Raw genomic sequence first — 25,282 nt, 5'->3', positions numbered from 1 at the left:
TATTCTATCCTTCGAAGCAGGGGTTGAAATAATAGTTTTTTTAAGGGATTAAAGAATTACAGTATCACGTTTATAAAATTTTTACATGTTGTTCATATTATTGATCGAGTATAATAATTATATTTGTGATGTTTCACTGTAAAAACTTTTTATATTTTAATCTTTTGTTGTAATAAAGTATTAGTGTCCTACTGTAAAGTTTTTTCACTATGACAGCCTTTTCATTTTAGAACACAATACTATTTAATCCTTATAGATTTTTAATTAAAAAAGTCTGATATTTATTGTACTCAAGGACTCAAGGAAGAGTAATATCAGTTACAGTGATGATACGATAATTAATTCAAACAGTTCTTAAATTCTAAATCACCGAGCGGTATTTCGGTCACGTGGTCATTGACAAGCCATAGCACTCTGCAACAGTCACCTAATTAGCCAATCAGAGAGCTGCGTTTGACACAAACAAGGTTTTTTTGATAAGACGGCTTCTCTGATTGGTTCTCGTGATCATGATTAAAATTTAACCGGCTTTTGTGCAACCGGCACCTTGACCTTCCATCAACTAACCAAATTTCAAGATGGCTTGAATCACTTGATAATTTTACAAATAAACTTCAAAATAATTTCACTACCAGAAAACTTGTTTCCCCTATCGGAGAGCCTGTTTCTAATTAAGATAAAATCCCTCTGATATTTTATGAATTTTAAAACACTTTTCAATAACTCTACGACTATCTAAAGAGAGATGGATGTAAAAAATAATTGTATTATTTTAAATATGCCAGCGAGGCCAGCGGACATCTTGAAGCAAGGTGAAGGGTTCGCACAGCGTACAGACTAATTGAATTTCAACACTGGATGAACAATGAAATCGATTTGAAAGACTAGCGTTCTACAACAAACAAAAATTGGCTAATATATTTCAATTTCTATTTAGAAATAATAGTTATTGTTTTTGTCTGTCACAACCTTGTATTATTTTTGTGTTCATGGTGAAGTAGATTGGACTAAATTAAATTAAGACCCAGACTGTACCAATTAATCAATCACTTCCTGAAACTAATAAGATTCAGTACAAATTTACAGCAATTTACATTCAACTCCACATTCGATGAACTGCTATTTTATTAAATCACAAACAAGATGAAGAATTCCGAATTTATTCGTTTAATGAAACACACAAGGCGTTTTTCAAACGTGTAGGCACGACAGGACAGAAAGCTCTCCGATTGTGTAATTGAGTTGGCGTATCGGTCAATCAGAGAGCTTCCTGTAATGTCATGCCGTGTCTACTCGTATGAGAAACTGCCTCGTGTGTCTCGGCCCTTAAACTAGTGAGCTTACCGGGCTGGAGAACTCACTCTCAAGATGCTGCTGATATTGTCAGATGTTCTATTGAAGGCAGTGGAAATACAAGATAAATAGTTCAAGTATCATTTTGTTATTAATTGCATGTAATTAATAATCCAGCTGACAGGTGATCTAAAAGTATAAATCTATTATTATAATGCCTTGTCCACACTCTCGTCAAGTCGCTTGCCAAGGTGGTTAGCTTGGCCACATTGGTCTTGCCATCCACACTGCAATGTGACGATTGACTGGATGGGATATATTTGTGGATGCTCGCCTGGACAAAAATCGAAGGCATCCACACTATCGTCATTATTTGTGAGCACTTGGCGAGAGTGTGGAAGCGGCATAATTATTGTCTTATGCACTTTCAATGTTATACTGTAACATCCCCAACAAATCTGGTGTGGTACACCAATACCTACTGTTACTTCAGGCCCCACAACTAATTAATGACGTCATAACATGTAGATTGATTCTTTTTAGATCATAGTAGTTTCTACTATAGCTTATCAATGTATCTTTTGTTTCTGTATCGATTTTTTATTGGATGGAATACTATCTAAATTTCAGATTAAAGACACTTGTATTTTATCAAATAGAAATTTTATTGAAATAAAAACACTTTATTCCACAGCAATAATTTATCAATACTTTCAGCTTCATAGACATAGGTCTACTCGATTCAGTGATAGAGCTATTGATAAATTCATCTCAACCAAAAATACTTAATAATAGCCTGTATCAGAATCGAAGGAGAGGTAAATCAAAGATAAACCAAATTTTATGTAACTCTTTTGTAGAAAAGAGACTCCCACGAACTTGATCACAATAAATTTGTGGTACAAAGAAACCCATCAGAAAACTGTTTTTCAGTTAGGTAAAACCTTTAATATTATGATGTTATGGACAGTTCCAACACTTTGCATTTACTTTTTGATTTATCAGTTCAAAAGTTCTCTCACACACTTTATTTACACTGCTCTTCCACACTCTAATTACACTGTTATTTTACATTTTATTTACTCTGTTATTTCACACTTTAATCAAATTTTCCACTCACACTTTATTTACACTGTTCTACACTTCATGTAAACCGTTGTTTTGTTGAATTGAAGTTCTTTCTTCTTATCGCTCGTATCCATTCTCGTTTCAAAGTTTCATCTTTCGAAAAAGAAAATACCGTAAGGATCGAAACTTTTGGAGTCTTGTTATAATTCCCGCAACAATTAGGTACACAACAGTATCCCATGATTTAAAACCCCAATTTCATTATTACTTTTCACAAACGAATATCAGAAGAATGATAAACAAACCATATTCATTGAAATGGAAGACCGTGAAAATTGAATTTGTAATTATTCTAATTTTGTTGATTACCATATCAGATGTGATAACAAGCATCAGCGCTACTATTTCGCTTGCTTACCGCCAGTAGATAATGGATCTACATGTGATGACGTCATAGTTTATTAGAGATCAGTTGTGGGGCCTGAATTAATAGTAGGTATTGGGTACACTCACAGAACTTTCCTTGCTCATATTTGAAACTACGATCAGACTTCTGTATATGTGTATATATAATTGTTTTCAGAGTAGTTTTTCATTTGTGTAAACTGTGAAATTCGATGATTTTTTTAAAGTCGTCGAAACAGCTGTTCTACAGATGAAATAACTCGACTATGTGTTACCTGCGGTACCTACCTCATGCACGAGAAGGAGGTTACTAAGTTTATTTCTCAAGGATGAGGTGGACCCCCCATTAGTTTCCCAGAAAGAAAACTCATGCCAGTTGATAGAGCTGATAAATAACTATACAGGATATGAATTTGAAAAAAATCGGTCAAGTTATTTTCGAGAAAACCAAGAATAACATGGCTTTTTAGTCATTATCCTCCATTTTTCTTAAGAATATTATGGAGCTCCTGAAATTTTTCCAGAAATGAGACTCATTTCAGTTGATAGGGCTTATAAGTAGCTATCCATGCTATAAATTTGAAGAAAATCGTTAGAGCCGTTTTCGAGAAAACCGTGAAAAACATGGTTTTTTAGTAATTATCTGCCATTTTGAATTCAATTTTATTGAATTTCTTATTGTCGGATCCTCATGGTATAAGGACCTTAAGTTTAAAATTTCAAGTCAATCGGTTGATAAGGAATGGTGTTATCCTGTTCACAGACACACACACACACACACACACACACACACACACACACACACACACCACATACACACACATACACACACACACATACACACACACACACACATACACACACACATACACACACATACACACACACACATACACACACACATACACACACACACACACACACACACACACACACACACACACACCACACACACACACACACAGACCAACACCTAAAAATCATGTTTTTGGACTCAGGGGACCTTGAAACATATACACCAATATTAATGTAGACTACTGCCGTTATAAATTTGGCACCTCACTATACACGTGGACCTCACTATATAGGTACGATAGTTTTAGAAGATAATATTGGTAAAATATTCTATAGTTAGGTATAATTAAAAACGTATTTTAAAGCCTTCCAAACTATGAAAATATATTACAGGAAACTTGATGGTTTCATAGTAAGGAATCGTACCGTAGTTTTTTGTGTGGCAATGTATCTGTCTAAATACATGACAAGCGGTTTTCTCATTCAGTTTTTTATTCCCTCTGATATTTTGCCTGAAATACAGTTAGCTTTTCCCTTAGCTAATGACAATAGAATTGCGAAAAATAACTCACACAAAATTGATGAAACATAATTCAGAAAATCGTGAACTCTTCATAACCTCTGGACTGTTTATTTTAAATTGAGATTAAAAACAGTTTTGGGTGAATGCATGTATTTTTACATGTATTCTATCTATTGCCTATGAATGAGAAAATAAATAAACAAATTGATAGATTACTAACCTCAACGACATGTAGATTCCACAGAAAATCTGCTCAATTTATTGGTACTGACGCCAATGACCCAGTGGCAACCGATTCAAATGTGACCGAAATCAGGCAGCCTGCAAACGTAACAAATACGCACATCATTTCACAGGAAAAACTAAAAAAAAATCTATGAAGTAATTCTATTGAATAATGGCTTCTCCTGTCCTACTCTACGGAAGGGTTGTATTCTTTATTCCTAGTTCATAATTTTTTCCCTGATAAAACAACGATATTTATTTCATTTTTTATTCATTATTTTTCATCTTATTGAGCTATGTTTTTGTTATCTTAATACTTGTGATTGTGAATTTGAATAAATAGCATTTGGATTTGATTCAAAGCTGCAAAGATGCGATTCCGCTGTAGAATTAAGGGCTGCGATCGGAGAGAACATTTTAGAAATGAATTTATCCGATCAGAGCTGGGAATATACTATTTGAATAAAAGTTACAGAATACCGGATTCAATAAAAGGGACATATAAAAAGAATGTCTGCAGAAAGGTTTCCCCTACTCGTATTTAATTATAAACCTTTAGGTAGAAAATCAATTGGAATCCAGCTTAAAAGATTGGGCCCGGTTGCACAAAAGACTACTACATTTTTAACCTATTACGATTAAATGCCACGAGAACCAATCAGAGAAGGCTTTACCAAAAAGAAGTCTCCTCTTATTGGTTCTCATGATTTTAAATCACAATTCAAAATCAACAGGCTTTTGTGCAGCAGGGTCTTGAAGTCATACGAACTGTGACCTATCAATTGTTTCTTTCCAAAATAGCAGGTAACCAGTGCTCCGCAAGGTATAACTGAAACATTTATAAACTGAAAACTTGAACACTTGAAGAATTTGAAATAGGACTATAACCATCCTTGAAAAATCAAGAATCTATAATGCAAAATTTCAAGTTAATCATTTGAGTAGTTCAGACGTGATGATGCGTCGTCATTCGTGAATTTCCTATCCCGTACTAGTATAAGCCGATTTTCCCCTTTATAATATTTATAGATAGATTTGATGAAATTATTTGAAAATTGAATTTGAACTGACCATAAGCTGTGGCGGTGATAGCACATGATATGACTGGTATACAGAACTGGATGCAAGCCACTAGCCACTACTCCTCCAAACAGACCAGCTATGTAGAAGGTGAGCGCCGAATAAAGGATTGGCTCGATCAGAGACCTTGGCAACTGAAAAAATAAACGAAAATTAATCAATATAACCAGATTAATAACAATAGGATAGAGGAATTCATTAGAGTAGTGTGAGTGTGCCATACCAGATTTATCTATTATCATAAATTGTTTTTATGTTTTCTATTGTTATTAATCTGGTTGCTGAATAGAGGATTGGCTCAATCAGAGCCCTTGGCAACTGAAAAATTCACAAAAAATAATCAATATAAACACACTATTAAGAATAGAGAAATTAAAAACAATTGATGATAATAGATAAATCTGATGTGACACACTCACACTAATACTATAGAGAAAAGATAGCATAAGTCCCATGGTTTTGTATCAAATTATGGCGTTGTGTATCAAGTTGAGATGATACTGTATCAAGACTTGACCTATTCCGGACTATAAAAACCTTATCTAAATTTGGGAGAGGAATAGTACAAGGTCACCTTATTTTTTTCTCTCCCTATCATTTTGAATCAATAACGAATTATGTTGAGATGATACTGTATCACATTGTGTGATACTGTATCGTGTGTGGTGGTACTGTATCATTTTGTGTTGATACAGTATAAAATTAAATTCAATTTATTCAAAACTTTATACATTACATAGTAAAGGCGATACATTAGATTGTAACATTAATATGAGAAACAAGTAAAAAGTAAATGAATAACTCTATGCTTGGACGATATAAGTAGTCCGTGTGCATGGAGGAGTCTTCTGACAATCGATAAGAAAAAGAATAAACTATACTTTATCGATACTAAATACTATAAAAAATCTAATTACTAAAAATCCTAATAAAATAAGAAATTGTAAATTATAAGCAAAAATAATAGTTTAACCAAGTGACTTGAACTAGAAAATAAATAATTAATTTGCGGCATTCATGGCATCATACAATCAAAATAGATAGGTATGAAAAGAATGGTGCATGTGGTTGTAGGAGAAGGAAAAAAGCAATAGGTAAGAAACGGACCATGAGGAGCAATATCACTAGACATAAGGAGACAGCAACAGAGCCTCCGCATCCGCCGGGCCAATACTGAGAAGCCACCTGAGTAATTTTTATTTCACTCCCTGAGTTCTTTATGTTGGAGAGCAGTGCTGTGGGAGTGCTTATTTTCTTATTTGATTTATGCCTCAGGACAGCTGTTTTTTCACATTTTCTTGACGTGTCCCAGTAGTAAGCTTAACTTTAGTGATCCCTTTTATGGACCAGTCAAGGAAAGGTTATAGAGGGAAAAGTTGGGAAGACAATTTTTGACCCCGCAGTTCTGTTTAGGGTAGTAAAGGAGGTAAACATATCAAAAGTCCCTACCCCTACCCAATGTGCTAAGGGGGTGGGGGTGTTTTAAAGGTACCATTTCTTGGTTCCTCGCATAAAACTCAAAAATTATATATCCTAAGGGCTTGACTGTCATATAACAAATATTATATTGTCATTTAACATAATTTCCTACAATATTCATATTCTACAACTTTTTTCATATCTCCTCTAGTTTTCGAGATATCCGCTCTTGAATCAGGTGTGACATTTTTGAAAAAAAAACATGTTTACTATCAATTTTTTTTTATTTTTGCTCTTATAATTTTTTAAAAATCGATGGGGAAAATCCATGCTGATTATAAGCTTATAGAGCATTAAATTCTTTCCAATTTGAAGTATGATTTTACACTTTTACGAATTTCCCTAGATCTTTTGCAGCAGCTTTAGTGTTGAGTGTGAAATCTCCATTTTTGCAACAATAGACCAATAATTGATAAAGGAATTTGGAGGGGAATTTTTTGAACAAAATTTTTTATTTAGAACCTTTGTTGAGACTAGTCAGGAGGAGAACATATTATGAAAAGTCATCATTCCTAACTCATGTGCTAAGGGATGAGGGTGGTTCAAAAGTTGCATTTTTCAGTGTTTTGCTTCCACGCTCATATCTTAGCACATTGGGTAGGGGTGGGGACTTTTAATATGTTTACCTCCTCACTACCATAAACAGAACTGCAGTGTCAAAAATTGTCTTCCAAACATTTCTCTCCATACCCTTCTTTGAGCATTCATTGCCATGATTACTGTAGTTGATTTCCCTCGCGAAAAGAAAATGGTGTACTTGAGAAAGGGTTATTATCTTGAAGAATTTCTCAAGTTGAGGCTGGACGACTGCTTCAACCACCTTTCCAAAGATTGGAGATTATAGTGCACCAATTAATAATGCTATTAGAAGGAATATTGAAAAAATCTGAAATAAAAAATACTATTTAAAGATATTATTTTGTTCATTGGAGATAGAAGTTTATTTCAAGAAAAACCTGAATGGATTGAACATTCTATAAATAGTTTTTATTGTTTTTCTTATAAAAAGGTTCTCCAAAAAAGGGGTATTATGTAATTATTCTTCAATTAACGATTCGAGTAGGAATAGCCCTCATAAAATACTTTATAGGAAATGAAAGATAAATTTATAGAAATTGAAAATTAAAGTACCCTTTTTTAAATATTTGTTTTTCACAACATGTTTCAACTTTATAATCATTTTCATGTAGCCCTGAAATACAGGTAGCCCTAAACATTAAAGTGAACATTGTAAAAAGGGTTATAACATTTTTATATCTGTATCTTCTCTGTACAATACTCTGCGAATGTGGGCCTTATTTCGAGAACATTGATTGTAAGTCAACTTTTACAAGGTAGAATCTACTTTACAAGAAGTGTTGTGACCAGACACTATGCTTATCAGCGCAACCTTCGAGTTGCTATTTTGTGTTGGTATCGAACGATCTTAACGACAGAGAAAACGCAAAAATAGACCAAAGGCAACCCCACGTGACCTCACTACCAACATAACGGTTTTAAACTTCTACTGATCATTTTTTAGGTTATGTTTAGCGGAATTGTAAGGATATTAGGTTATATTTTTATCAACAAACTGAACAGTCAACATGTTTAAAATGTAACAAAGTACAGTAGATACAAAATTATTCATTACTTGGTAGGTTTATTCTTATAAATAATACCTTCTTTAGCAGAAGGCTAATCAAACACAAATACTTGACATTGATGAATTCGTTTAAAACAGAAAGTTGAAACGGTTAATAGTATGATTAGGCTATTCATCACTGTACCAGGTAAGATAATATTGCCTAGGCCCTATTTGAAATAATTTTTAGATTTTAACATTTAAAATGTACCTTCAAAACAAGTATTGCTAATTATACAGAACAGTCACTTTTAGTTTTAATAAAACCATACGATTCCCCGATCTATGGACCGTGGCGATTAACTTACACTGTATAAGTAATAACGTAAATGCTTGTCACTTATAATTTTTGCCTGTCCATACTCAGGTAGGCTACAACAAATCGGGACCTCATTAGGAAACTTAGATACTGTAATCTTAAATATTGAATAGGCTACCTACCCACTGAAAAATGTTATTGATAAAACATGTAAAAACAATAAATAGGATTATTAGAATCTGTATTTTCAGCCTAAAGAAAGAACGGTAGAGTTAGGAATACAGTAGTTATTAGTCAATCTAAAGGAAAACAAAATTAATACGAACATATTTAATAGCCATTGAACAAGATCAAAATGTAATCTACGTGCATCTTCTATTTTTTCAATAGAGTTTATTGAAATAGGACAAGTAGCCTATTGCATTTTAGGAGTTGATGGAGGACTATAAAGTTGGTCAGAATATTGAATAATACACGTTAGGCTACCTATCATCTAAGTTACCTATTATCTTGTAGTGACAACTACAAGACTTAATCTATTCTGGACTATGAGTCTAACCTTACCTAATCTGGGAGAGGAATAGCACAAGGTTGACTTATTTTTTCTTCTATCATTTTGATAATGTACTTAGTGTATCAATCAATAAATAATCAATCTTTTCTTTTTTTCTCGTTATAGGTTTTGCGTTATATAGCATGCTTTAGGTTGCATATAAAGCTTCACGTTATAACACCTGACTCCTGCCTCACTCAGGATTGAACGACACCTCAAAACCAAATTCAAAAAATAGGTTTTAAAAACGGATTTTTTAAAAGAATCATTGAAATACGCATGATACAGGTAGCCTACTGTATTGTCATATAAACTCTTAGCAGGTCTAGAAACAGTTATTTTTTCTTTTTTCAGAGAATAACAGGCTGATTGAGCTATGGCTGAAACTTGCTCTTGGGTTTATCTTGCTAGTTTATGGCTGGTGATCACAGTATCAAGTATCTGGTGAGCTTTCTTGTAATTATCAACCTATCAAATCATGTTGATGTATAAAAATCTTGTCGATGCTGTATAAAAATTACAAATTGTTTTCAATACCAATAATAATAGAGTTTCGCATTATCGTGTTATCAGATGGGCACGCTAAACTGCGGTCCTGGCTGAAGTATGACAGTCGTAAGGCCCATTGATGGCTTAAATATATTCAGGCGGTGAGACCTCAAGCCACACGAATTTACTTTCTTTTAAGTTTTGCATTCTAACATTACAATACTGCCTTGATCTCCTATTGGAGGCCGCCCGGAACATTCATATTGTTGGTGTTTCCAAAACAAATTTTTGAAACAGGACCGTTCTTCATTGGTTGGGTTCTGTAGATGTTCCCTACTAATTGTTTGTTAGCCTGGGTACACACGGGCCAATAGGCCATTAATTTCGATTAGTTCCACGACTTCCATTTCGTGGAGTCAATATTATAAACCACACCTAACAACTAAGAAGACATTTATCAGATATAGACTCAAAAAAAACGTTCATTGTACAACTACTAACAGCTATGTATCATTCTTTTAATTGATAGATAAGAAAATGTTTCTTTGGAGTACCTGGTTACGACATACCATGGCCTCTTCCACAGCTATATCAATTATGGCATAGTGCATGGGGTCATGCAGTAGGCTGTAGAAGGATCTTGCTTCTGCAAAAGAAGGTTCTCCGGATCATCACCTCATCGGCTGGAGCGTTGTGCGCCAATCTTTAGGAGGCTGAGGATTATGACGGTCTATAGCCAGTATCTCTTAGTTCCCTGTTACTGTTGAGAAGATCAACAGATGTACTGTTGAGGACATCATACCTTTCAGCAGAGAGGACATGCACATAGTCACAACACACAACACAAGGAGGAGGAATGACATCAATTTGTCTCAGGCCAGACTGACTCGATCTCATAATAGCTTCCCTGTCCGTGCATTTGAGATTTACAACAGGATGCCGGTGTATTTCCGTGAACAGGAGAAAAAATCTTCAAGAAGGCATTTCGTGAGAAGCGCGACGCGGTGCGGAGAATTTCGACGTGGAATTAATAATGGATCAGTGGACCTCCGTGCACTAGGAACTCGGCGCGGCGCGGATCTCGAAAGTCTGTGACTTTTTCAGGTCGGAACCGCGTTAGTGCCGCGTCAACCTGCCTCCTTGTGCCCGAAGGTAGGTCGGACTTTTTCCGCGCTCGATAATTGCATGAGGCTCGGCATTTCCTGTGAGCTCTTGCTTCTTTCGAACATGTGCCCGCTTCAAACATATAGAATAGAATAGAATAGAATAGAATAGAATTTTATTGGTCATAAAATATTCACATGAATACATGGACTTCGTCAATTTTTTAACACTAAAGTAAGTCAAAACAAACACAAAAACACTAAGATCAGTCAGTATCAGAACAATAAAATAACACATGAATCACATAAAACGATTCCAATCTATTCTAAAATAGTCATGTACGGTGTACAAACATTCATCAATTAACACTGCTTTCAATACTTTTTTAAATTGTGTGCATGTGAGTTCCTTCAAGTGGTCAGGTGTGGAGTTATATAATTTGATAGATGTGAAGTGCCAGTTTCTTTGTGATTTAGTGTGACTGTACAATGGAATTCTAAGTTTGTGTCTATTTCTTGTATTTAAACTATGGAAGCTATTAGAATCATACTTATTCAAATTGCCTCGTACATAACATAATATTTTTAAGACATATAACGACGGCAACGTCAGGATACCTAAGTGAATGAAATAAGGTCTACAATGTGCATTATATGGTAGCTTGCATATTATTCTTATTGCTTTCTTTTGAAGAACAAAAATTGATTTGGCGTTTACACTGTTTGCCCAAAGCATTATTCCGTAAGAAAGGAGACTCTGGATGTGTGCATAGTAAATATTCACTAGTACAGACACATCCACAGTTACACATAGTCTCCGTAACATATACAATCCTTTAGCCATCCTACCTGATAAATAGTCAATGTGTGCATCCCACGACAGACAAGGGTCAATAAAAACACCTAAAAACTTCAATGGAGTCTCACCCTTAACCTTTCTGAATGCAAAGTTAATGTCAGCGGTTTTACTATCATTGAGAGAAAGATTATTTGCTGCACACCAATCTTTTAGAACCAAATAACTTTGATTCCTCTCACTTTCAAGATCATGCTTAGAGGGGCAATTTATTTTTAAGCCAAAATCATCTGCAAATAGGTACCCATCTTTACTATTGCTATCCATATTTATTGGCAAATCATTTATATAAATATTAAATAGAATGGGTCCTAAGATAGAGCCTTGAGGCACGCCGTAATCAACTAGTCTACCATTGGACAGGACGCCATCTTTGTAAACAAATTGATTCCTGCTACTTAAATAGGACAATACAAGTTGAACTGCACTTCGAGTAAAACCATAAAAATTTAGTTTGTCACCTAAAATCTTGTGCTGCACAGTATCAAAGGCTTTGGAAAAATCGTATGACCTTAGACCAACAGAATCACCACTCTCTAGGTTGCTAATTACACCACTAACCACATTAAGTATGGGATCATTAGTACTTCTTCCAGACCGGAAACCAAATTGTTTTTCAGAGAAAATGTTGTTGGACTCAAAATAGATTGACATTTGTTCATACATTAGAGTCTCAAATACCTTTGAAAATACAGGAACAATAGCAATCGGTCTGAAATTACCTTTCTCTTTCCTTGATCCCTTCTTATGAAGAGGTAAAACTTTAACATTTTTTAGCTCCTCTGGATAAGTGCCAGTAGCAACAACACATTCATTGAACAAGTATGCCAACACTTCACATATATTAACAGCTGCTATTTTCAAGATTAAAGCATTCAAACCATAAATATCCAGACACTTACTATTACTCAATTTTAAAATAGTGTCAAATACTTTCTCTACAGTTACAGGCTTAAATGAAAAATGTACACTAGGCTGTTGCAATTTGCTAAAATAGAAAGTTGAATCATTAATACTGACAGGTATATCTCTGCTTATCAGAGAAACAGAATCCACAAAAAAGTCATTGAATTCATCAGAAGTGACATCAACAGGAGTCTGGGATCTGGCCGCATTATTAGCACTGCCGGTGAGACCATTAACAATTCTCCACACTGTTTTATTCTTATTGGTGGATCTACTTATGATTTTATTATGATATTCAATTCTTGTCTTTTTAGTTTCTATCCTGTATGATTTTCTAGCCTCTTTATATGTGGTGAGAATTTCTGGTGTTCTGTAAGTTTTATATAAATGATACAGCCCATCACATTTAACTTTTAATTTTTTAAGATTGTCATTATACCACTCGTTATTTGGCTTGACTTTGTGGGAACGTACATTTTTTAATTGGAACGCACCATTTACAGCCCCCATGAATAATTCAAAAAATTTTCTATATCTATCCTTAATATCTATTATAGAGTAAACGTCAATCCAGTTAATGGAATTCAAATGACCATGAAAAACTCTTACGTTATCATCACTGATTAACCTAAACTTAGTCCTATTAACAATACTATTGGTACTTCTACCATACCTGTTGATAAAATTAAATCTCAAAAATACAGCGTCATGATCAGATAAAAGCATATGAATTATCTCAGAAGTCCATACACTATTGTGGACATCAGTCAAAATATTATCTATACAAGTTCCATCAGAAATGCCATCCAGACCAGGTCTAGTAATACCCTTTACAGTCATATCTAATCCGAAACATTCAAATAAATTCAATAAATCTTTTTTAAAATAATCGTTACCAATAAAATTCACATTAAAATCACCACATATGACTAGATTGTATCCATTTTTAAACACTGAACTCAACACATTATAAAGACAAGATAAAAAGTTTTTAAAATAATTAATATTTCTATTATATGGTCTATAGACAGACAAGATTATAATTTTGTCCCTAATAATTTCTACTGCTGAAATTTCACATACCATTTCAATTGACATGACTTTGATATGTTCAAGTTCCCTGAATTCCAAATGATCAGCAACAAAAATAGCTGCACCACCCCTAGACTGATTTACTCGGCAAAAAACCGAGGCAGTTTTAAAGCCTGGCAGATAAGTGAATTCCAAATCTGTATCCTTTATCCAATGCTCAGCAACTGTAAGTACATTGATATTGTATTTTTTGCAAATTAAGGCTAGATAATCAAATTTTTTACACATACCCTGAATATTCCAAAATAAGCAATTAAGTTTGTCTTTGCTAAAATCATTGTTGAAGCCATTTTCACACGGTGATTCAAATGTTTGACAATCCACAACCACACCAGTATCAGGCACCCTGTCAATAGAATAGTTTTGAAATTCATCCCTGAGTCGTAAATTTTCAGCAGAGGAATTATCTTTGTCAAAAGCTAATAGTTTAAATTATCAGTAATCGGAGAATTGAGAGCGACAAGAGGATTGTCCACGGTAATAGAATCAACTGGAAGTTCATTCTGTACAGGTTGGTCATCGATTGAAATGTGAACCGGCGTCCTCTTGGATGATGGAAGGGGCACAGCAGGATGGGGTTGTATGATAGGAGAACTGATCACGCAGGAATTAGCTTCCTTCACTGTCACTTCAGTACTTAAGGATGCATGACCATCTCCAACAAAGTCTCTCACATATCCTGCCAGGTGGTTGCCCAGAATTCGTTTCCCTCGCCGACCAAGGTGAAGACCGTGCCTTGTAAAATGAGATCTACCCAGGAACTTGTTGATATCCTTATAGTGGATGCTGAGACTCCCTGTATATCCTTCCACCGCTCTTGATAAGTAGGAGTTGGCATAGCAAATATTATCATTAAGAACAGGATAATCATGTCTGTAGGGCACACCGCAAACCAGGACATTGGTCCTCAAATCAACCTCAGTAAGACATCTCATTCCTTGATCCAAAGTCAACTGGAAGGGTTCATCACGATGTAGGTCATTTGTCCCCGCCAATATGATAACACAATCATTTTCTGTGAAATCCTTGACTAAGCCAAGACCATCCTGGATAACGTGCTTCAGCTTTGCACCTGGTTTAGAACAAACTAAAACTTCAAACTCCTCCCTCAGGTCGTTCATATAATTACTAAGCAGTTTCCCATGGCTATCCGCTAAAATAGTAACTCTCCGTTTCTTTTTGGAGGTAACCATCTTACGGCGCTTGTAATAATGAGTCTCAGTGGGATCAGTTTGAGTAGAGAATCGGTGAACCTGAGCCTCTACTTGTATTCTGTGTGGAATCAGAGGTGATGACTCGTTTGAAGAAAGCACCGAAAATCTGTTTTCAATCTCAATAGCATTAATCTCTCTAGTAAGATTTTTTCTAATCTTAACAGTATTTCTAGGCGTGATAAAATCTCCAACTCCAATAGAATTTTGCTGAAAATTAATTTCTTCGTCATTGAACATTGATGAAATTCTTTCGGACTCTTTTTCTAATAATTTTATTATTTCATCCTTTGAAGCTAACTCCAATTGTAATGTGTGAAGTGCTTCCTCCAAATCCTTGATTTTCAACTTCGAAGCACAAATCTCACTCTCAGCCTGCTTCTCATTAGTCAATGAATCTTCGACTATCAGAGTTCTTGTTTCTCTCTCCATTTTCAACTTTCCCATTAAGGACTCATTTTCAAAATTCACGTCGTTCAGTATATTTTTCAGATCGGAATTGACCTTCAATGAGGCGTCATAGTTATTTAAAAGTGATGTGATTATGGGAATAAAATCTATAACTGCTTCGTTGGAGAATTTATTACAAATTTCAACTAGAGTTGCATGTAGATCAATCGCAATGTCAATTACTTCTTGGTTAATGAGGCCCTCTCTCAAACTATCAATCTCTTCGTCCATTCCTTGAATCTGATTATTTCGACTAGCTCTGGTACGCATCACTCTATTCAAAGACATTATAAAGATGAAGTCAGTGTTATTAGGAATAAAATATATGTAAGGAAAAGGATAAGGGAGCGTCAAGAGGGCAATCAAGACAAAAGCGGAGAAGGAAGCCCCTGAGTCAGGATATGTAAGGATTCATTCAATCTTTTCAATTCAAAAAGCCCGCCAGATAAAACGCAATTTTGAGATCGAAATCCAAGTCAGTAGATTACCATGGTTACAGGTAAACAAGCAACAGTTGAACAGCTGTAGAGTAGCGGTCTTTTGTCAGTTATAATAGAGATAACACTATCAAACTTCCTCGTTATTCTCGTTATCTTCTAATCGACGTCACTACTCAGTCCTTGTGTTGAGAGATGACAGTTCGATTCAGTAGCTGTTTACTGATAGCACTGATCTCAGGTAAATACCGGTAGCTAGAAATGGCCGAAAATCGCTAAGACGGTGTGAAAAGTCTGTGAGCTTCACTTAGTTATTAGTGTATTCTACTTACAGTTGGTGACTCATGGATATTATCAGCAGGTACACTAGAACTTCATAAATCACTTAAATACAACTAGCAACTTAATTACAACCTTAACCACTGGAAATTAATGAAAAATACGCACTAACAAATTTAAGCAATAACAAGGCAGCTCAGTTCTGCCAACCTCCAATCAGGTAGAAAGATTCAAGAAGTCCAATCGCCTTATGATGATTAGTTTGATCATGAGGTTCTCTACCTGGGGATGAACAACTTGCCCGTGAGAGAGAGAGGCCAGTAACCATTGCAGAGCGGATGATCAAGCTGGTGGAGAAAATCCACCACAAGCCCAATGGCATTGGCATCATTCTGCCAAGGAGTGAGAACAGTTTCAAAATTGCCGGAAGTGATGAAGAAAGAATAGACTTCTGGAATGGCAAAGCAATGTCGACGAAAGTCATGTATCGACAATATTGTGTAAAAGGTATTAGTTTCAAGCTTTCAATTTCAATAATTTAATCTATACCACTATGAAAATGAGATGGTGTCTGCACGTTTGTCTGGGTGTTCGTTACGCCTAAATGGTATGTGACATTTTGCCGAAAGATGGTTTATATAACCGATGACTGTCATTGACCTATTTTTCTTTTTTTGACCTACTTTTTTTTGACCTATTTTTGTTGAGAAAATCCTTAAGCCGTGTCTACACTGAACAGTTCGGCAAACATGTTTGTTGAGGAGCTCAGGGACAGACATTTTAAAAAGTTTGGACAATCATTGTTTGTCAAACAAAAAAGTTACTGTTTTTCCAAACATTTTCAGTGTTGACATAAATGTAAAACATGAAACCTGTTCTCCTCACTTACAAATATTTTGTTTGGTGACGCGTCCACACTGGCCACCAACAAACATTGTTTGTCAAATAACATAATAAAATTTGCCCAAAATTTTTCAACAAACATGTTTGTAAAACATTTGTTCAGTGTGGACACGGCTTAAAGGATAATCCCTACTGTCCTTCAATGTGTACATGCTATTCTCATGGAGGAAGTTTTTATTTTGTTTTTTGTCACATGTGTGTATTCAACAAATTAGCTGTTCTAATTATTACATCTAAAACCCTTTGGTAGTCATCATGTTAAACATCCACATGTTTAATTGAACAGGTGATTTTGGTAACATTGGTTTTAAAAGTATCAAAATCAATGGACGCTCGCTAATATCTAAAGCCGGTCACTCACTACCCGGTAGACCGGACAGGTACCGGTCTACCTGTCCAGTCTGTAAGCCTAGCCCCCTATTGAGCCGCGACTAGCGCTTGTGGCGCGACGCGAGTTTTTGTAACTCTTATAAGGGAGTAGATCAGCGCAAATTGGCAACACGACGTGACGCTGCGCGTCTCCCATCCTTTGCATGAGTTACAAAAATCGCGTCGCGCTCAAATTCAAATTTTAGGCCTATTTATTCCCAATACACATTATATAAAATATTGTACAGGCACTGTAAATTTACATAAAAATTTCAACTTAACACTTAACATAAAAAATTAACACATCATTCTATGCTGTTTAACCTAATGCTAAAATATTGTTCAAGACTATAAAAACATTTTTCCAATAGGAACTTTTTAATTTTTCTCTTGTATTCCTTCTCAGGTAATTCCCTAACGGTAGGTGGTTATAAAATATGCTTCCTCAGGCCTTAAAACTAGTATGACTAGATCTATAATAGTAAAATTCATTTAAGATATTTAATCAATTCAGTGTGTAATGACTAATGAGAGTGGACATTATTACGACTGTAAAATACATTTAAATTAGACTTCACAAACAACGAGCATGTGTATATGAAAATACATGGTAAATTCATAATTCCCAATCTTATGAATAAAAGCTTGCAATGAGTGAGAGGTGGTTCATTTCAAATTTTCTATCTGCTCTTTTTTGCAATAAAAGATAGAACTAAAATATAGAAATTGGCCTTTTTTGTGTATTGGAATATGGGCTAGGTACACTCAACAGAATTTTTTCATTTCTCAACCGAATTTGACTTATGATGCATGATTTTGGACCGCCTTGACGAGTCGAGAAGAATGAAGTGTAGTAATATGAAATCTGAGCATTGTGTCAAAAGTTATAAGAGTTTGAAATTTTGATCCTTGAGGTGTCCTTATGCGCGCCTCTCCACCAGGAAATGATGAAATGAAGTGCATCTAACAGATGATTCTCATAGAACATAATCTCATGAACTTCTGTCATTGTGCAGGACAATGTAGTTGGTGATGATGGATTAAGCTAAAAATTAGGTGTTTTTCACAATACAAGGAGTATTGTTGTCAGGTGTACCTGGAAATCTATATGAGATGAAGCGCTCTACCTGATCTTAGATTGTAAAGCACAAAAATGCTCCTAGATGGATTTTGAATTATACATGTAAATGGTAACAATCGGAAGATATTGTTGATCAAAAACTAAAATTCATCAGAATTGATTTTTTCTTTGAATCTTATACATTTTTGAAAAATCATAACTCAGTTATGATCTATCTCATTGCAGATAGAGAGTTCCGAATGATCTCATTTTATCTGTAAAAAGGCGAGGGCCAATTTTTCTGTCTGATTACTGGATTTGGCAGAAATAGCTTAAAACTGGAAAATGAACCGAAAATACGAGGTTCTTGGGCCGTTCTTTATCTAGCAGAAGAAAATTTTGCATGAAGTAATTGGCTTTGGACTTCTCTCATGTATCCAAATGATACGGTATATTAAAAAATCAGAACTACAATATTAATTGCAAGCACCAATGTATATAGTGACTGGACTATTGTGTGATAACATTTCTGTATAACTCATTACTTTTGTTATTAAGTGGTATTCCTTTCATTCCAATCAATTGCAGATTTTGAAAATAATGTTTTTTTTTTCATTTCAGGCACCAAAATATATCACAAAGGCCGCAAAGACAGTTCATCGTGTGTGTTGTTTCTCATTCTGCAAAGACAGTGAACATGTAATCATATAGTTTGACACCATACACAACGTTTTACCATTACCATAGTATAATATACCACTCTCATTGTATAATTTTGTACATTACGAAACATGTGTTCTGTCATGAATAATAATGTGTTTAAACAAACTAACAATTAAACAATTTATTGTTACTTTCGCAATTTTTCATATGTTTTGAAAAAAATTAAAAGGTATTATGTACTTCATTGGATAATTATTTTATACTAGCTTATGAATAATTATTTTATACTAGCTCATGAAAAAAGAATAAGCTATTTTGCACTTTATTTACATTATCATTGAGCAATGCACTGGCTGTAATTGATGGCTTGTCTATCTTCTCGTGCACATCATCTACTGACTGAATGAAATAATTATTAAGTTTGTTTAGTTCAGGAGTAGATAAGTTTACAACATTCTTGTTGAAGGATAAAGTTTTGATAATTTGCCATGCTTTTTTACATTTGTTATTAGAGGATTCAATGATTGATGCAACAGAATCCCTCTTGGCTTCATCCAATGAATTTCTGTACAGTGCTCTGCATCTAAGATAAAGTGTTTTCGAATGTTCGGTTTTTTGTTTTTTGAAGTTTTCATGTAAGAGAATGAGCAGAATCTTAATCTTACTAAGTTCAGGTGTTTCCAGTCAGCCTTACATTTGAAATTCTTTCTATTATTAACTTGGGAAACTTTTTTTCTACTGGTCTTTCTAGGGATAGTTAGATTGAAATAATATAAAACTGTATTGAGGAAGGATTCGAATATATCACTTGCATCTGACTTTTCCATGACAGCACTCCAATTCACCAAATTCAGAGACCGATTAAATTGTAGTAATTTATCTTATAACAGGTCTTGAAGTAATAGTGACAAAATCGTTAGAACTAGACTCAACAGAACCACAGGGCACACATATCGTGACACAATCATGATCAGAGTAGGAAAATCCTATAACACTTGAATTTGTCATATCAGGTTGAACGTTTGAAAAAATATTATCGAGACAGGCTTGGTCTCTAGTGGGCAGAGTATTGAAAATACGATGATTTAATTGTCTCAATAGATTTTTCAAATTATTGGAATGACAGGTTTCCTGATTGACATCAAAGGCAGAATTAAGATCTCCACCAAGAACAATAGTATGGTCATTATAGCATCGTCTAGACAAAAATAGAAGCAATTCCTCCAATTTGGCTAAAAAATACTTTTGGGTCTCCACAAGGAGATCTGTACAATGATACGATAATGAGTTTCCTGGCTCCAATAATAGTACAGGTGGCCTCAAACTCACGTTCAATACATAGAAAATTCAGACTCAATTCTTGACTTTGAGAGTAAAGATTCTTACTGACAAATATTGCAACTCCGCCATTTTTGTGTAATAATCTACAGTAACTACTTGATGCAATACAAACATCCATTTTACTATATACGATTTCATCAGTAAGCAACCAATGTTCACTTATACCTATAATAGCAATATCTATATTTGGTTTTGAATAAACAAGATATACTTACTAATGTAATCATTGATAAGGTGAGTTTCATTTCTAAATGAATATAAATTGAGTTTATTGATGTTGTTATAGAGAGCATTTGCAATAAATTTTAGTTATTCAATAACTGAGCTGTTTTATTTACAGTTACCCATAATCTATATAAATAAAAATCGAACCTCAAATTTTGACATTCAATAACTTTTATTATAGAATTTTACAATAACTCTTTGTAGGTATAGAATTTACTGATGATTTAAATAAAAACTCTAATCTAGAATAATAATTGAGTTTCAAAAACCCCATTACTCTTATTGACAAAGATATGAAGAGTCTATCACAATAAACCTTGCATATTGACTAGCCTTCGTAGGTACTGCTGTACTTGATTGTTTATAATGTCGTTTTTACAAAACATTTTGCATTGCGCACTTAGAGTAGATAAGGCTTTATGTAAAGTTTATGTAAACTTTAAAGAAGAAATTTTTTAAAACTCATGTTAGTGACGACCGTTTCGTTGTGTGAACATCATCAAACTAAATTATGTGCAAACAGTAGACTCTCAAAATTTGAGGGTTATTGAAATTTGAGGGTGGGGGAATTAAACTCAGCTATATCAATGAGTTTTAAAAATACGGTATTTATACTTTGAAGTTTACATTTGTGATATGTTCAACGAGTGAAAAAATAATGGATATTCAATAAAGAAAAACAAAAATAATTGATTAAAATAGAAACAAATGAATACGGTACGCATAAAATTGTGAACTGTATAAATCATACAATAATCAAGAATTATTTGAATCATACAAGGATTCAAATAAAAATCTGAAGAAATTATTGGTATTTAACCAGTCCCATGAACACTAAGCAGCGTTCAAAGAAAATTTCAATTTAATCAAGCGTGTTTCAAAAAAACACTGAGAATATTATTGCGTGCTGTCACAAAATATGTGGCAAACCTAACACTATTCATACAGTAGCATTTTATAGAAATTTTCATAAAAATCTCTGATGGTGTTAAAAAAGGCGTGTGAATGATCATTGCCAATATAGCCTAAGCCTATAGTATAGGTAATAACACCAAGTCCATAAAATGTATGTTAAGTTAGTTTGGTTTGCTTCAGGCAGGATTTATAATATTATGCTGATGCAGTATTTTGTAGATAGAAACACTATTTTGATGACTATATCGTCATGAACGTTAATAATTATTACAGAAATTAAAAAAAATGAATCATTGTTCTTACATTTTCTTGTTTTCAAAGTTATTTTTAAGAAATATCAACACAGTAGGCTATAGATATGATATTTTATTTGGATATTAAGGTACCCACCACACTAAGTATCGATAAAAAATGTGCTATAAGACAAGAATAGAGCGTATTCAACAATCAAAACTCAAGCATTATTTGCATGTGAAATATATAATTAATTTTAATGTTAAATACTAAAACAATCTTATTCGAAGTGAAGTTCATAATTGGCGGTTAGCGTGTGCAGTGCATGTCATGGTTGGAAACCTTATAAATAGCTAAGGTATTTAACACCAGTTCTGATGTTTTTTTTAAATCATAACGAAATAAGAGTTAATTTATTTATTCAAGTGAGTAAATCATTGCTTTATAGTTATTGGTTTTAGTATGAACGATGTCATCGTTGCGTTTACTTGATATTGGGTAGGATATGTGGTTGCAATAAAAATACGTAAAAGATAGACATTCCAACTCTAAATATTATAAAAATATTATTAAATAGATTTTATCAAGAATAATAGAATTAAAATCCAATAATTTATTTTCATAATCTGAAAATACATGAAAATAGCTAATCCGTTGGGTTGGTCAAGCTGGTTATCAATGGTCTATTTGGTTTTTCTCTGTATTGAGGTAAAGTCCATCTTTCATAGTACGCGTTTACATTGAATTTGATAGTTTTGCTACTGTAATTTTAATTAAATAGCAATTATGGGGGGTTGCTCCTAATTGTTGTAATAATAATGCCAAAGGCTTTCGAACGTTTCTTTTTCCGTCTAGTAGTTCAAGAAGAAGTAAAATTTGACTACAACTTTTTAGACGTACCCACTACCTAGTAAAAACCAACTTCCAGACTGAGGTTAGTTTTACAAATTTTATTACTTCAACTTATATTTATATTATTCTCTAACACTATAAATTAAAAGTTGAACATGTTAAAAATCTCTATTCTGAATTAGAGATCGATCCATTATAACCTAGCTTTTCAACTTTAAAAATGCTGAGTAACTTGTAGATTATAATTTGGGAAGCAAGCCAAGCCTTGTTATGGTAGCTTATTTTAATTTATTATAAGAAAATTGATCTCACCATATATAAAATCAAAAAATAGATTCCACTACTATGGTTTCAATAAAGTTATGGATTATTATATGTTAGCAATAACAACTTGCAGACATTATTATGACTGTGATGAAAAGTCTCTCAACAGTCAATGTTTGCAATGAGCCCTTCATAGCCCAAAAAATTTGCTTCAGTACAGTAAGTTAATTTTTTACCCAATAAAAGTCTTTCTTAGTATAATAAAATTACTTTGTAGTTGATATTAATGAATACCCTAATGAGTTTAATTACATTTAGGCACATTACTATCTTGGTAAATTATCAAAAATGGTGAAAGTGCAATAACTAAAAGAAAGTGTAAATTAGTCACTGTATTTTGTCGATTGTTAGTAAGTAGGAAATAACGTTAAATGGTCAATACGAAAAAAAACAAAAATACAAAATATAATATCAATACAAAAACTTGATCAATACGTAAATGGTTAAATGTTAATAACGTTGAGATAAAAGATAAACTGTAACTGCGTTTGCGTTAGTACCCATGGTACTTGTGTATTAATGCCACCGTATTTACAGATGTCAATTATTTTTTAGTACATCATTAATTTAAAACTATATACTGTATTTTTTAAAAAAGTTTAATTTTCAGGGTTCACGTGAATTAACTTAATTCAATCTCATTTATTCAGGTACATTTTAAGATAGTCAATGAGAGTCACAGCGAGCAGATGGGTGGAAAAAGTTGAAACCCAATTCTGTTCCAACCATATTTAATATGCCCAACCCACCAAAAATGTTGTCTACGCCAACACGACAATCTCACTACAAGGTAATTATTGATAGATATTTCACCCATTAGAATTATGAATGGAAATCTAACATTGTATTGCAATGCAATAGCAAACTTATCATTATTTCAAGTAAATTTTGAAATAATTATTAATCTCTTTGAGGTTGATGGCCATTACACATATCAAAAATTATTTGATTTTAAATAAAATAGGCTATCTCAAAGTAAACGTAGTTAATTGTATAATTCATGTAAATTCAGTATTCATTTGTAATTCTTCATTTATTCATGTCAAAAAATGAGATTAGAATAGTAGTAGCCAACTGACTATTGTTAGGTGTTAGGAATAGCTTAGGTTTGTTAAGAGTGTCACACAGCATAGAGTCTCGTCTTTCCATGCTCTTTTCAACTATCAGAGACTACTAGGTGTTATTTTAAGTTGTGTACATAGAATTGAGAATACCCTTTGAATTTTAGTTCCTGATCAACAATATCTTCCGATTGTTACCATTTAGATGTATAATTCAAAATCCCTCTGGGCGTATTTTTGTGCTCTACAATCTGAGATCAGATTGAGCGCTCTATCTCATATAGATTTCCATGTACACCTTACAACAATGCTCCTTGTATTGGGAAAAACACCTAATTTTCAGCTTCACTCATTATCACCAACTACATAGTCTTCACATTGATATTTCGCAAAATGACATAGGTTTATTAGTTTATGTTCTATGAGAATCACCCGTTAGATGCACTTCATTTCAGTATTTCCTAGTGGAGAGGCGCGCTTGAGGTCACCTCAAGGATCAAAATTTCAAACACTTATACCTTCTGACACAATGCTCAGATTTCATCGTGCTACACTTCATTCTTCTCGACTCGTCAAGGCGGTCTAAAATCATGCATCATAAGTCAAATTCGGTCGAAAAGTGGAAGATTTTTTGTTGAATGTACTTGAGCCCATATTCCAATACACAAAAAATGGCCAATTTTTATATTCAAATGGCCAATTTATGTATCTCAGTTGGTACTTTGAATGAAATCATTTAGTTCTACCTAGCAACTTAAGTTTGAAGGTTTTTTATTGATGAAGAGTGTCATCATGTCTCCTTTTGAATAACTTTATTATTTTTGTGGCAAGTTTTTTGAATTGTAAGTATATTGTGAGGAAGGGGTTTTTCACAAACATTATTGAAAATCTGGGAACCTGAATCCATTAAATTGAAATAGGCATTCAAACTTTTCCATTTGAATACATGAGCATTGATTATATTTTCTTTTTTTTTCAGGTTATGAAACTAGTGGAATTGTTGGATCTTCAAATATTAGTGGAACCTGTGAAACTGGCAAATGTGATGTAGAGGATGGAGTTGCACATATTCATGAGGTTAGTAATCGAATTCCTATCATTTGACTGAAATTATTGTCTGAAACACAACTTTTTCTTTAATAGCTCGCAGCTACAGGAACAAGGTGGCACCTATTCTATAGAATAATACCGTACAATTGAGCTTTATG

General features: G+C 33.7%; 1 protein-coding gene across 2 annotated transcripts in view; it reads left to right on the top strand.

Moving 5' to 3' along the window:
• Positions 1-25,282, top strand: part of LOC120350161 — a 66,488-nt gene that overhangs the window by 23,844 nt on the left and 17,362 nt on the right. The gene's annotated exons all lie outside the window — the stretch shown is intronic.

The sequence above is a fragment of the Nilaparvata lugens genome, chromosome 3 (genome assembly GCF_014356525.2).
Source record: "Nilaparvata lugens isolate BPH chromosome 3, ASM1435652v1, whole genome shotgun sequence".
In the NCBI taxonomy this organism is placed as follows: domain Eukaryota; kingdom Metazoa; phylum Arthropoda; class Insecta; order Hemiptera; family Delphacidae; genus Nilaparvata; species Nilaparvata lugens.
The sequence above is the reverse complement of the archived record's forward strand: the minus strand, read 5'-3'. Positions and strand labels throughout refer to the sequence as shown.